The 11724-nt window shown below is 43.9% G+C and overlaps 1 protein-coding gene and 1 long non-coding RNA gene across 3 annotated transcripts in view; one reads left to right on the forward strand and one right to left on the reverse strand.

Moving 5' to 3' along the window:
- Positions 1-11724, forward strand: part of SYN3 (synapsin III) — a 432592-nt gene that overhangs the window by 201330 nt on the left and 219538 nt on the right. The gene's annotated exons all lie outside the window — the stretch shown is intronic.
- Positions 7373-11724, reverse strand: part of LOC120230726 — a 6994-nt gene continuing 2642 nt past the window's right edge. Inside the window, exons 2-4 of the long non-coding RNA XR_005528144.1 lie at positions 11154-11288; positions 9595-9646; positions 7373-8814 (exon numbers count right to left, since the gene is read on the reverse strand). This is a non-coding gene — a long non-coding RNA (uncharacterized LOC120230726). The remainder of the gene's footprint in view (positions 8815-9594; positions 9647-11153; positions 11289-11724) is intronic.

Raw genomic sequence — 11724 nt, forward strand, 5'->3', positions numbered from 1 at the left:
TTCATCTAAGAAAGCGCCTTCTGGGAAGATGTCGGACACAATTTAACTGCTCAGTAGATGTTTTTCTCATGATCACATTCATGATGGGATGCATGAGAGCTAAATATTCCCATAAGAACATAATAGTAGGAGCATATCCTTCTCTACCTCTTGTTTGGAGCCACGCACTTTCTGTATGTTATCCCCTTGGCCTTCCTGAACTCCTGGTGAAGCAGGTGTCATTAGCCTCATTTAATAGGTAAGGAGACTGAGGTTCAGAGAAGTAAGTTCATCTGCCCAAAAGCAAAGAGAAAGTAAGGAGGAGCCCTCTGACAGCATATAGCTCCAAAACTCCACGATGTCAACCTCTTACTCCTCACAAGTGAAAAAATGGCAGGTTTTAATTGAGGAAAGAGTGCTGCACTAATGTTGGAAGGCACAGTTCAACTCAGGCTTTTTTATTTATGAGCCGTGGAGTCTTGGCTTAACCCTCCATAACACAGAGAAGCACTGTCTGGTCCCTCGCATCCCCCTCCAGTGGTAACAGGTGAGTCCACCTGTTATTGTTTTGTTTTGTTTTTTGTTTTGTTGTTTTCTTAGTTCCTCTGACTCCTCTTTAAAGGAGAAAAGTTACACAAAGAGGGAAGAGAATTAGGAGGAAAACAGATGAGCTGCAAGTATCACCTGCCCCTGGTAGTCATTCCTGGAGCCAGAGAGCAGGTCTGCCTTGAAGGGTGACATGACTCCTCTATCTCATGACATTCAGCCCAGGGTCTGCACAGTACATGCTCAAGGCCTGCTCTTGTATGAACAGGTTCCTTTGTTCTCCTAAGCCAATTAGAAAAGCTGTGATGTTATCTCAGGACCACACCTCATACAGCGTGCAATGATTCCCCCTGTGATATGCTGTTTTATTTCAGAACCCTATTTCTAGTAAGCCATTCTCTCATTAGAGAGTTTCCAATGTCGGGTGAATGTGGGAGAGCTATTGCTGTGACTAGTTGACCGTTTTAGTTGTCTGTTGCTGTACGACAGTATTATCCCACACTTAGTGGCTTGCTTAAAAGAACACTCATGGATTCTGTGGGTCAGGAGTCCAGGCTTGGCTTTGCTGGGTCCTCTGCAAGGCTGCAGTCAAGACATTAGCAAGGGCTGCAGTTTCATCCAGGACTCCACTGGGGAAGAATCCACTTCTTTGTTCCCGTGATTGTTTTTCACATTCAGTTCCCAGTTTCTCTCTGGCTATGGGCTGGAAGTCACCTGTAGGTCCTTGCCATGTGACTCCACAGGCAGCTTACTGTGTGGCGCTTCTTCAAAGCCAGGAGGGAAGCATCTCCTCCGAAAATGGGCTTTGCAGTCTTATACAGTGTGGTCACATGGACATAATAACATACATCCTGTCACCTTTGCCATATTCTGTTGGCGTAAAGCTTTTTGTAGGCCCCGCCCACACTTGGGGGTGGGGAGGGATTATGCAAGAATGGGAATACCAGGATCATGGGAGCCACATTGGCTCACCCTCCAAACAGAGTGATCAGAATGTTGAAAGCCCTAGAAACCATGGAGTATGGAGAACAGTTGAGGCACTTGAAATACTTAACCTGAGAAAGAGGAAATAAGGTTAACAAACAACTGAGGATTTTTCATATATTGGTTCCCTTAGCCCTCATACACCCTATAAGGTAGATACTATTATCATCCCCATTTTAAAGATTAAAAAAAAAAAAACAACTGAGGCACAAGTAGTTCAAGCAACACGTCAAGGTGGCACAGTTAGTGAATAAATAGTATTGCTGGGAATTGAACCCAAGCAGCTTGCCTCCAAAGTTCATGCCCAGCAAGGACAGTCCTTAGAAGATGAGGTTGAGTTTTCCCCCAGAGACACTAGTACCAAAGGTTAATAGCTATTAGGTGGTGGATTGGGGGCTTATGATGATAAAAAGCAAGTAACGCTATGAGTTCAACACTTTTGTTTTCTTCTTCTTTTTTTAAATGTGATTCACGTACTTTCAGAAAATTTCAGATTTCTAGCTTCTCCTGAAACACCAGAAGCTCTGAGTCCACATTCCCACAGCATAAGTAGCAGGTACAGAGGAGCACCTGTCCGGGTTAAACTAGGCAAATGTGCACACCACAGTCCCCACCACTCCCTGTTGCATCTTCAACTGAGGCTGCAGGTCTGTTATTTCTCACACTGACCTGTTTCAGGATCCCACACTGCACCATAAACTCCCAGGCCAGGCATTCAGGAAATATAAACTGTGGTCACAGGAGGAAGCAAAGGAGGAGGTAGGCCTTAGTGACTATGAGAAGCTCAGCTAGCATAAAAAGGGAGCCACAGGACAGAAGTGTTGGGGGCTCAGCCTCTGCTGGAAACTGAGACCAAGCTCCTCACCTCACTGAGTCCTCAGCTCCCTTACCTATATAATGGGAGACAGTTCTGGTCCTACGAATCCTTGGGACAATCCAGTGAGATCCTGGATAATAGGACTAACTCCTAAACAGCCTTTAGGGCCCAGATCTGTAGCCTAAGGGAAGCCAGGTTTTTTGTGTTAGAATGACAAGACCTGAAAACCCATTTGTTTTCCTTCCTATTCTGGAATTTTCCTTCAGAAATACTTGTAAAGGGGGGGAAAAACCCAACCTTTGAGAAAATAGGAAGGGAGGACTCCTAGAGAGAAAACTTCTCTGTGAGGTAAGGAGTTCTTTGCTTTATTGTTCTATTTAAAAAAAGAAAGCTATTCTTCAAGAGAATGAAAGGGGAAAGGAGGGAGAGAAGCATTTTCTGCTGCAGATCTATTCAGAACTTTAAATCTCTGCCCAAGAATCCCAAGGCATCTGCCGGAGAAAGGAAAATGCATGAGAAAAGGAGTTGGGAAACCCTTAAATAGGAATTGTGCCTTGGTCCCGCCTTGACCCATCAACAACAATAAAGATAGCTAACACTTAAGTAGCCCTTACTATGTGCCAGGTACTAATAGAAGGATTTTATTATTGATTCTTTAAAGCTCAACCCAGCCCTGTGGGGTAAACACATTATCATAATCCCATTTGATAGGTAGGGAAATTGAAACCCAGAGAGGTTAGGTAATTTGCCCAAAGCCACACAGCCCATCCACGGCAGAGCCAGGATTCCAGTCCTTGTAGTCTTGCTGTAAGACTTATGCTCTTAACCATGACCTAGTTGGACCTTCAAGCACTGATTGAGCAGGTGCTTGGGAAAGGCATCATGCTAGTTACCAGGGGAGTAAGAAGAAGGAAAAGGAGACATGAGGAAAGAGTAAGACCCTAGTTGAGTCTTCCAAGCTAGTCCACTTTCTGGCTATAGGACCCCAGACAAGACTATGAGCAACTGAGTCTTGCGGGTCTTTGTAGTTTCAGTGCCTTATACAATCAAAAAACAGTTTATAGAAGGAGGGAGTAAGAGAGAGAAAAAGGAGGTGGGGAGGGAGAAAGAAAAGAAATAGAAGCAATAACTAATAATAGCGGCTAGGTCTTATCAAGTGTTTGTTAGGCCAGGTACGGCTAAGTATAGCATTTTATTCTTATAATAACACTCCTATCGTTAATATTATTGCTTCCATTTGAAAGATAAAGAAACTGAGGCACAGAAAGTTCAGTAGCTTTTCCGAGGTCATGCAGCTGGTAAGTTGGAGAGCCAGGATTCTGTCCAGCTAATGTAATTGTAACGCCCAGACTCCTAGCCGGTAATGAAAACAGTAAATACTTGAGGTCAAGGTGTAATTCCTCCCATTTGCAGGGTTCTTGGTGGATTACAAAACTCTTTGTGGTGAGGTTTCCAAGGGTGGGGATGAGGACAGAAATTTCTGGTGATTTCTGGTGAGACTCAGCCAGCGATTCTTAGCTAACATTTAGGTGTAAGATGCCAAGGATTGCAGAGCTGTGAAACAGAAACCAGAGCAGCCGATGGTGCACTTCTCAAAGGCCAGTAGCGTCCTTGTCCACTCAGGCACAGGTCCATCTTGCACGGCAATGCTCTGGTCATCTGTAGTTTTTATCCCTCAAGACATACTCTTGTGACTCCCATCTCATTTGCTTCCTCATCCTGTCCCCCACCCCCACCCCACCCCCACCCTGGGCCAGCTGCAGCCCATGCAATTTCAGCCCAGTTCAGCAAAGCACAAACCAGTTGCAGTGTTCCATACCAGTGAGCTGGCAGCTGTTTAATTTGCACCCAGGCAGGTAAGCAGGGGAAAACAGAATTCAGGGCAGAAAGCTTTAGGAGTTCGGTCATGGCATGGCATTTCATTCCTGTGTCAGACTCAGCAATGCTGAAAGCTGAACAGAGGTTTGCACAGCCTTACCTTAAGAGGGAGCTCTATGTTCCGACTCCCTCTGCCATGTTTCACTCCTCTGCCCTGGCTCTCCCATTGCAAAATGGAGCCACCAGTACTTGCCCAGCCTGACCATTGCCAGTGCTGATGATTGAAGGAGTTGATAGAGATGACACCACAATTCTAAGCTGCAAAATTATGGCTGGTAATACAGCTGGTAGTATTTTTTCCTATTTAATGCATTTCCTGGAGAGGCAGAATGTCTTGAGCAGGAAAGCACAGTGTGAAGGTCACATAGACCTGGGTTTGGTTCCCAGCTCTGCCACTAGCCAGCTATGTGCCCTTTGGTAACTCATTATGCTTCTCTGTGCCAGGGTTTCCTCTCTCACCAAGTGGGAATAACAATACCCACTTAAGAGAGTTGCTGTGAAGATTAACTAAGACAGCACCCAGCTCATGGAAGAAATTTAATGAAGAGCAACTAGTACTTCCTTGCCTTACATCCCTAGTTCTCTACTATTGTCCTCCTCTTGTGCAGCCTTCTCTGACCTCCAGCACTAAATCAGAATCCACTGTTACAAACCAGTACCATGTATCAATTTTTTTGTAGTATGCATCACATTGTACATTTATTTGGATGATTATTTGACTAACATCAGGCCACATGGAGGCAGAGACTGTGTCTGTCTTGTGCCACTACCATAACCCCACTGTCTAACACAGGCTTGGCACATAATAGGTGCTCGGTAAATATTTGTAGAGTAGATTAAGGAAGGAAATTAGCACCCCAATAGACTGGTATATTCCATTTATTTGCAAGGGAGTGTTACAAATAAGCTTTTGCTGTTAATAATGAAAGTCCCAGAGTCTGTTGATTATTTCCTTTTTAAGAAATAATTAAAGCATGCTCAAGATTATCTGTATAATGGCATCATCCTCTTTTGCATTTTTTTGACCTGTTTTTCTCTTGGGTGGGGCTGCAGTTAAATGCAAGCCCTGGGGATTCCATTCCACCCCGCGTAAACCCATGAGAATCTCTCCCACAGGAATGTCATTTGTCATTGAGTCTGATGGAAGCAGAAAGTTAAAAAATGTGGTCTTACATCACAGATCCCCTTTGCTTGTACTCTCTAGAAAACTGGTCTAGAAAATTGGAGACAAGAATGGCCTGTCTCTCCCTCAGATAGCGGAAACATTGAGAAGTTAATACTTCTGAGATTCTGGGGTGAAAGCATGGAATTATCTGCTTCCTGCCATAAAACTTCCTGCCTTGAGATGCTGCTTATCAAACCGTTAACCCTAATGTGTCTTGACTAGCCATGACCTGATAGGAGAAAGGCATTTTCCTCTTGATCTGGCAGCCTGCAGACCTCTAATATAGCACGTATCACCCTCCTTTGTAATAATTTACTGTTTCCCACAGGTTTTAGGCAGCATCCCCATGAACTTTTTATCCAACAGTTAACTTTCAGCACATTATGTAGCATAAAAATTTTAACCAGCAAATTAAATCCACAAATTCATGGACATTATTGCTTAGATAAACCCAGAGCTGGCACATAATGAGAAAAAAAAAAAAAAAGATGAGTCAATTCAAAGAAAATGCAAAGTAAATATTAATAGTAAACTGTTACAAGAAAATAGCAGAAATACAAGAAAATAGCAGAAATGAAAAGCTAATGTGTGAGTTTCAGGATGGCTGCAGTTATTTATTTACTTGCCTCTCTTCCCATTAATTTGTGAATTTCTTTGCGTGGAGACTGTCTTTTGTTCTTTACATCTCAAGCGCTAGCACAATCCCTGACACATAGGAGCTCAACAAATTCGGTAAATGTGGGTGTGGATGACTGAATGGTAGGACAGGCTTGGCCTCTTGGGCTCCAACAAATTTACTGAGGTTGGGGTCTCCCCAGGGCATTGGGAGCAATAGTATTGGTGTATAATAATAATCGGTAGAAGGAGGATCAGGCTGGCTCCGGACCATGAAATGTAAGCTAATGTGCTCAGATGCCAGCTTCCCTCTTCTTGGACTCTTCCCACCAGACAGAATTCCCAACTGCCTGGAATGAAGGAGGAGCTGAGAGCACCAAAATCCACAGGTACTTTGGACAGAACACACTAGCTATGTGGCCTCGGATAGGTCACTGAATATCTACTTCTCTGTGAACTAAAGGAGTCATTACAGTGAAAGAAATTGTATGATTCTGGGAGGGGTTAGTCTGAATTTGAAAAGTACAGGGAAGGCAGGTCAGAGGAGGTGCTAATGAGCTCACAGCCAGGCTCAGGGTTGAAGAACTGATGCCTTGAAGTCCAATGATCAACTGCAGAGTCAGCATGATGGGGGGCTTTAGGGGGACATCTGTGAGGTCACTCATGGGCATTTCTGCCCATGGATCTAGAAACTTCCCTGTGTATGTTCCAGGGGGCAGGGGGTGGCTTCTATTGCTGGGGTCCCCCATGTACCTCAGAGCAGTGACCAGGGCAACCTCACCATGCCCAGCCAGGTAAGCAGATTTGCTTCTGCTTTGAATTCTTATACCTCCACCAGGACTGCACTTTATAGTTAACCAAACACTTTTCTTGTCCTCTGTCTCATCTGATCCCCATGGGACCCCAGAGGAGGCCACTTAGGGTAGTACAGAGGGAAGGGGGGAACCAAGGCCGTGTGGCTTAATGGAAAGAGCACCATTGTGGGCAGAGAGCTACCCCACAAGGTGGCCCAAAAGGTGGAACTTGGAGCCAGACCCCTGTGTTCAAAGGTCACCTCAACAAGGTGCCAGCTGTGTGACCTTAGGAGAGTTAGATCTCTTCTCTGGGCTACAGGTTTCTCATGTGTAAAATGGGAAGAAAACAGTATCTGCCTCCCAGAGTTGTTGTGAATACTGAGTGAAAACTCTCTGGCACATAGTAAGTGATCAGATTTTATTACCTCCTGGTTACTTTGAAGATTTATTAAGATAATGGATGTGTTCATTTCCTAGAGCTCCCACAACAAAATACCACAAACTGGTACCTTCAAACAATAGGAGTTTGTTCTCTCATATTTCTGAAGGCCAGAAACCCAAAATCAGGGTCTGGAATCAAGGTGTCTACAGGGCTGAACTCTCTCTGGAGACTCTAGGGGAGAATCCCTTCCTTGCCTCTTCCAGTTTCTGGTTGTCACCAACACTCTTTGGCTTGTGGTTTCATCTCCCCTACCTCTGTTTCTATCTTCACGTGGCCCTCCGGGAGGAGGTTGACACATGCACACGTGTGCTCATGTGTGAGTGTTAGTCCTCCCTTGGCCTTCCTCTAATAAGGATCCATGGGATGACATTTAGAGCCCACCCAGGATAATCTCTCTGTCTCGAGATCCTTAATTTAATTACACCTGCAAAAACGCTTTTTCCAATAAGAAACTCTTTACAAGTTTTGGGGATTAGGATGTGGATATCTTTGGGAGATCATTATTCAGCCTATCACATGGCCCTTTACAAAGTTTGCTGACCCTGTTCTAGAATGATAGGTAACCCACTCCCAGACTGATCAGCACCCACCCTCTGATCTGCCTTCTGGATACCCCATGTCTCATTCTACACCTGCATCTGGCCCACACCGGGATTCACCATTTTGTAAACATTTCCAAGGACTGCCTATGTCTTCCTCGCTGCCCCCGCTCTTTGCAAAAAAATAATAATAATAATAATAAAACAACACCACATCTGCAACATATTTTGACCTTGTGGTCTTACTTTTATCTCTTCCAAGGCCCTGCACTGTCTCAGGGACAGAAAGAATGGGAAAGGTCTTTAGCAATCAAGTTCTGTTTTCTAGTATAGGACCCTTTCTTTATCTTATTTGGCATGCTCAGTGGCCTTTCCAGATACCCCGGAGGATTTTGCCCCATCCTCTCTGGACTGAAAGTTCTCTCCAGACACCCTAGTCCATCCTTCCCAGCAAACAACTACCCTTCCCAAGGTGAACCGCCTCAAGCAATAGCTCGCTAAGAAATATACTCTACTTCCCCTTTCAAAGTCTGGTCATGGGAAGAGATGTTAGTTTTTGGGTGTCCTCCTTGGCTGGTAAAACTAGCACAAGCATGGTGATCAGTGAATGTTTGCGGTAGGATGAATGAATACCTCACAAACCCACGGGTTCTCCATGTGGACTGGACATCCTTTTTGCATACTCCACAAACTTGAAAAAGAACAGAGGACATTGTTCATCTTTCCATAGGGTACTTGAAATGGCTAATCATGTACACTGAGTAGGGGCATCAGTTCTAGGGATCAGTGTGTCATGTGATCCTCCCCTGTAAAGGAGGCAGACAGATGATGTTATTCATTTTTCAGAAGGGAACCTGAAGCTCAGAAAGGTCAAGTAACTGGCCTCACATCAGTAGGTGGCAGGGTTGGTCCTGGAGCCCATTCCCCACTTAGTATTGTTTCTGCTGGCCTGGGCAGGGTCCATGGTGTAACAGAGCAGCCCTGAGTCCTCAAACTAATAGTCTTATTCCTCTCCAGACATGTTCAGATGTGGTATATTCCAATCACCTTTCCACCTGATGGCAAAATCGGAGGAAACATAATGTCATGTGTAGTAGGAAGGCAAGATCAATTTTGAACACATGTTGAGTGCCTGTGGGTTTAAGTGGCCATGAAACAGATTATATGTGTGATCTTGAGCTTAGGAGAAGGTATGGGATAAAGGTAGAGTCATCAGCAAAGAGGAAGTCACTGAAAATGAGAAAGTAGGTGGAAAGCCCAAGAAATGAAGTATAAAGAGAAAAGTATAAACTTGGGAAACACCTCTGGTTCACGGGGTGGAAAGAAAAAAGGATTCATCAAAAAAGGCAGATAAAGGTGCTGAAAAATTAGATGAAGCATACTCTTCCTGAAGCCTATAAATGAGACAGTTCAGTGGAAAGGAGAGAAAATCATTCAGGGAAGCAAAGGAGAAGGAGAAAGTCTTCTGGGTATGCCCAGAAGGAAGCTGGTACTGGATTATCTCAGAGCACTTAGTAGAAATGAAAAGAAAAGGAACTTGTGAGCAAAATATAAAGGGCATGAACGAAAAGACCCAAGAGAGTTATGTACAAATAATAGGAGCTTTGGAAAGAGAAAAAGGAGTTACTGGAAGAGAAGGGATACTTTAACGATAAAATAGAAGAAAATGTTCCTGAACTAAAGAAAGACCTGAGTCATCTGATCAAAGGGTTTCTCTGAGTCCTGGAAAGATTAATGACAAAATAAACACAACGACAAAATCTGATGATAAGTCTGAGCTGCAAAGAGAAAAACCTGAAAAGTATTCAGAGAAAGGGAAATTACAGGCTACTTACCAAAAACAGTGAAGGAGACTGGCAATAGACCACTCATCTGCAACACTGGAATCTGAAAGGCATTGGGACAGTTTTCTCAGGCTGAAAGAAATATATATTACACAGGATTCCCTTGCCCAACCACAATGTCATTGATTTTAGAGGGGCTCTAACATGCAAGGACTCAAGGTATACCATCCATATACTCTTTCAAAGGGAATAACTTAGGGATGTACTCTAGTGAAATGAAAATTCAACCAGAACAAAGATCTCAAAATGAGGAAAGAACAAACATACAGATAAATGTGTATGTGTGCATGTACGTGTGTGTGTGTCTGTGTGTGTGTCTGTGTCTGTGTGTGTACGTTTTAAAAAGTCACCAGCAATTCTTTGAGAGCACAAACCTAGGAAAGCAGTGGGATCAGAAGCTGGGTTTCAGGGGGGTGTAAAAGCAATAGCAAGAGAATACTCATTGAAGAAATATGAAGATAAAACAAGAAGGGAAGATTATTTAAGAGAAAAAAGAATACTTGACTTTCTTTATAAAAGCAAAGCTCAAGGATATTTGTAGGCAGGGGAAAGGAATTGTGAACAGGTATAGGTGGAAAGTGTTCAAATATGACAGTCCTGAAACACAGTAGGGACTAAGTCATCGCTGATGATTTGAGAATAAGATCCCTTCTATTATGGACAGCACATGCCTTTGACTAGCTTGGATTTGAGAAGGAAAGAGAGATACTGAAATGGTCAGAAGAAGGAGAAACCAAGAAGGAGTGGGAGAGGGGAGAGAGGAGAAAGAAATCATTTTCTACAGATACCCAAAGATCTATCATAACTGCACACATAAGGCATGTACGTTTACAAAACCTTAGATTGTGAGTAATTTGTTCTGTGAGTGCTCTGCAAGACAAGCAAACAGTTCTAACAAATTTTAACTTGATAAATGAACAATGTCTTACATTATGAGTAGTATGTGACACCGAATGTCATATGATCACAACTGAGCCAATGGTTCTTGAAATTTGCTTTAATATACAAATGCTTTGGATTACAAGCATGTTTCCAGAAGGAATTATGCTCACAAGCCAAGGTTTTACTGTATTTTAGTATACGTGTACTTAATTCTGTAATCTAGGAGTGTAGACTAGTTCCACTTGATGCATCATCCAGCTGGGGTTATTACCCATAGCCACATAGCTAGAGTGACCTCTGAATGAAGGGTACAAAGGACTGATCAGGTTTGTTTGTTTGTTTGTTTGTTTGTGGAAGGACTAATTAAAGCATATCCGGAAGTCATGGGCTGGGTACCTGAGGAATAGCATCAAGACATTTGGTTCTCAGTGGTACATGTACGCAAAAGTAGGGGAGCCCCATAGAGACTGAGATGTGAATCCAGGACAAAATCGGGTAACTTTATAAATGACATAGCACAAGGATGAGGCTGGCTACGTGATGCATTGGGCATGACCTTATGAAGTGCAAGGATTCAAATCTTGGCTCTCACACACCGTGGGAGCTTGAGAGAGTGATTCCACTTCTCTGAGCATCAGCTTCCTCGTCTATAAGAGGATAATACACACCTTGCAGAGCTTTTGGAAGATCGCATACATTCAACAGATTGTTTTGGAAGGTCCACCATGTGCCAGGCATTGTTCCCAAGGCTGGAGGTTCTTTAGTAAAGAAGACATTCTGTATTTCTCCTCGGAGTTTCCATTCTAGGTGATTGTGAGAAGGAAAACAAGAAACGCTGCCTTTGGCATGAAAAGAGCAAAAGGTGCTCAAGAGGTCTCACTTCCGCCCTAGCCCTTCCAATGGTGGCTTTCAGAAAGGCCCCATTGTGCACCCACACCCCTAGCCCTTCTCTCAGTGGCTCTGAATACCTCCCCCAGGCTCTAGACCACAAAGATGCAACCTTCCCTGAGTTTGAGAAAAAAATCCTTGAAAACCAAGCTCTCCCATTTGGATAAGGAGCTGGAGGAGGAAGCCCAGTGCTTGGATCCCCTGGGGCCCCAGGACCCAAGTCCCAAGCCCAGCTTGTAAAGGATCACACTCTGCTGGTTCCCTCTCCCGGACATTCTTCCCCATGGCCTGTGTTTGATGCACGAGCTCTAGTCACTTAAAAATACAGGATCACGGGGGGGGGGGGGGGGG

The sequence above is a fragment of the Hyaena hyaena genome, unplaced genomic scaffold (genome assembly GCF_003009895.1).
Source record: "Hyaena hyaena isolate Hyena2069 unplaced genomic scaffold, ASM300989v1 scaffold_46, whole genome shotgun sequence".
Taxonomy (NCBI): Eukaryota; Metazoa; Chordata; class Mammalia; order Carnivora; family Hyaenidae; genus Hyaena; species Hyaena hyaena.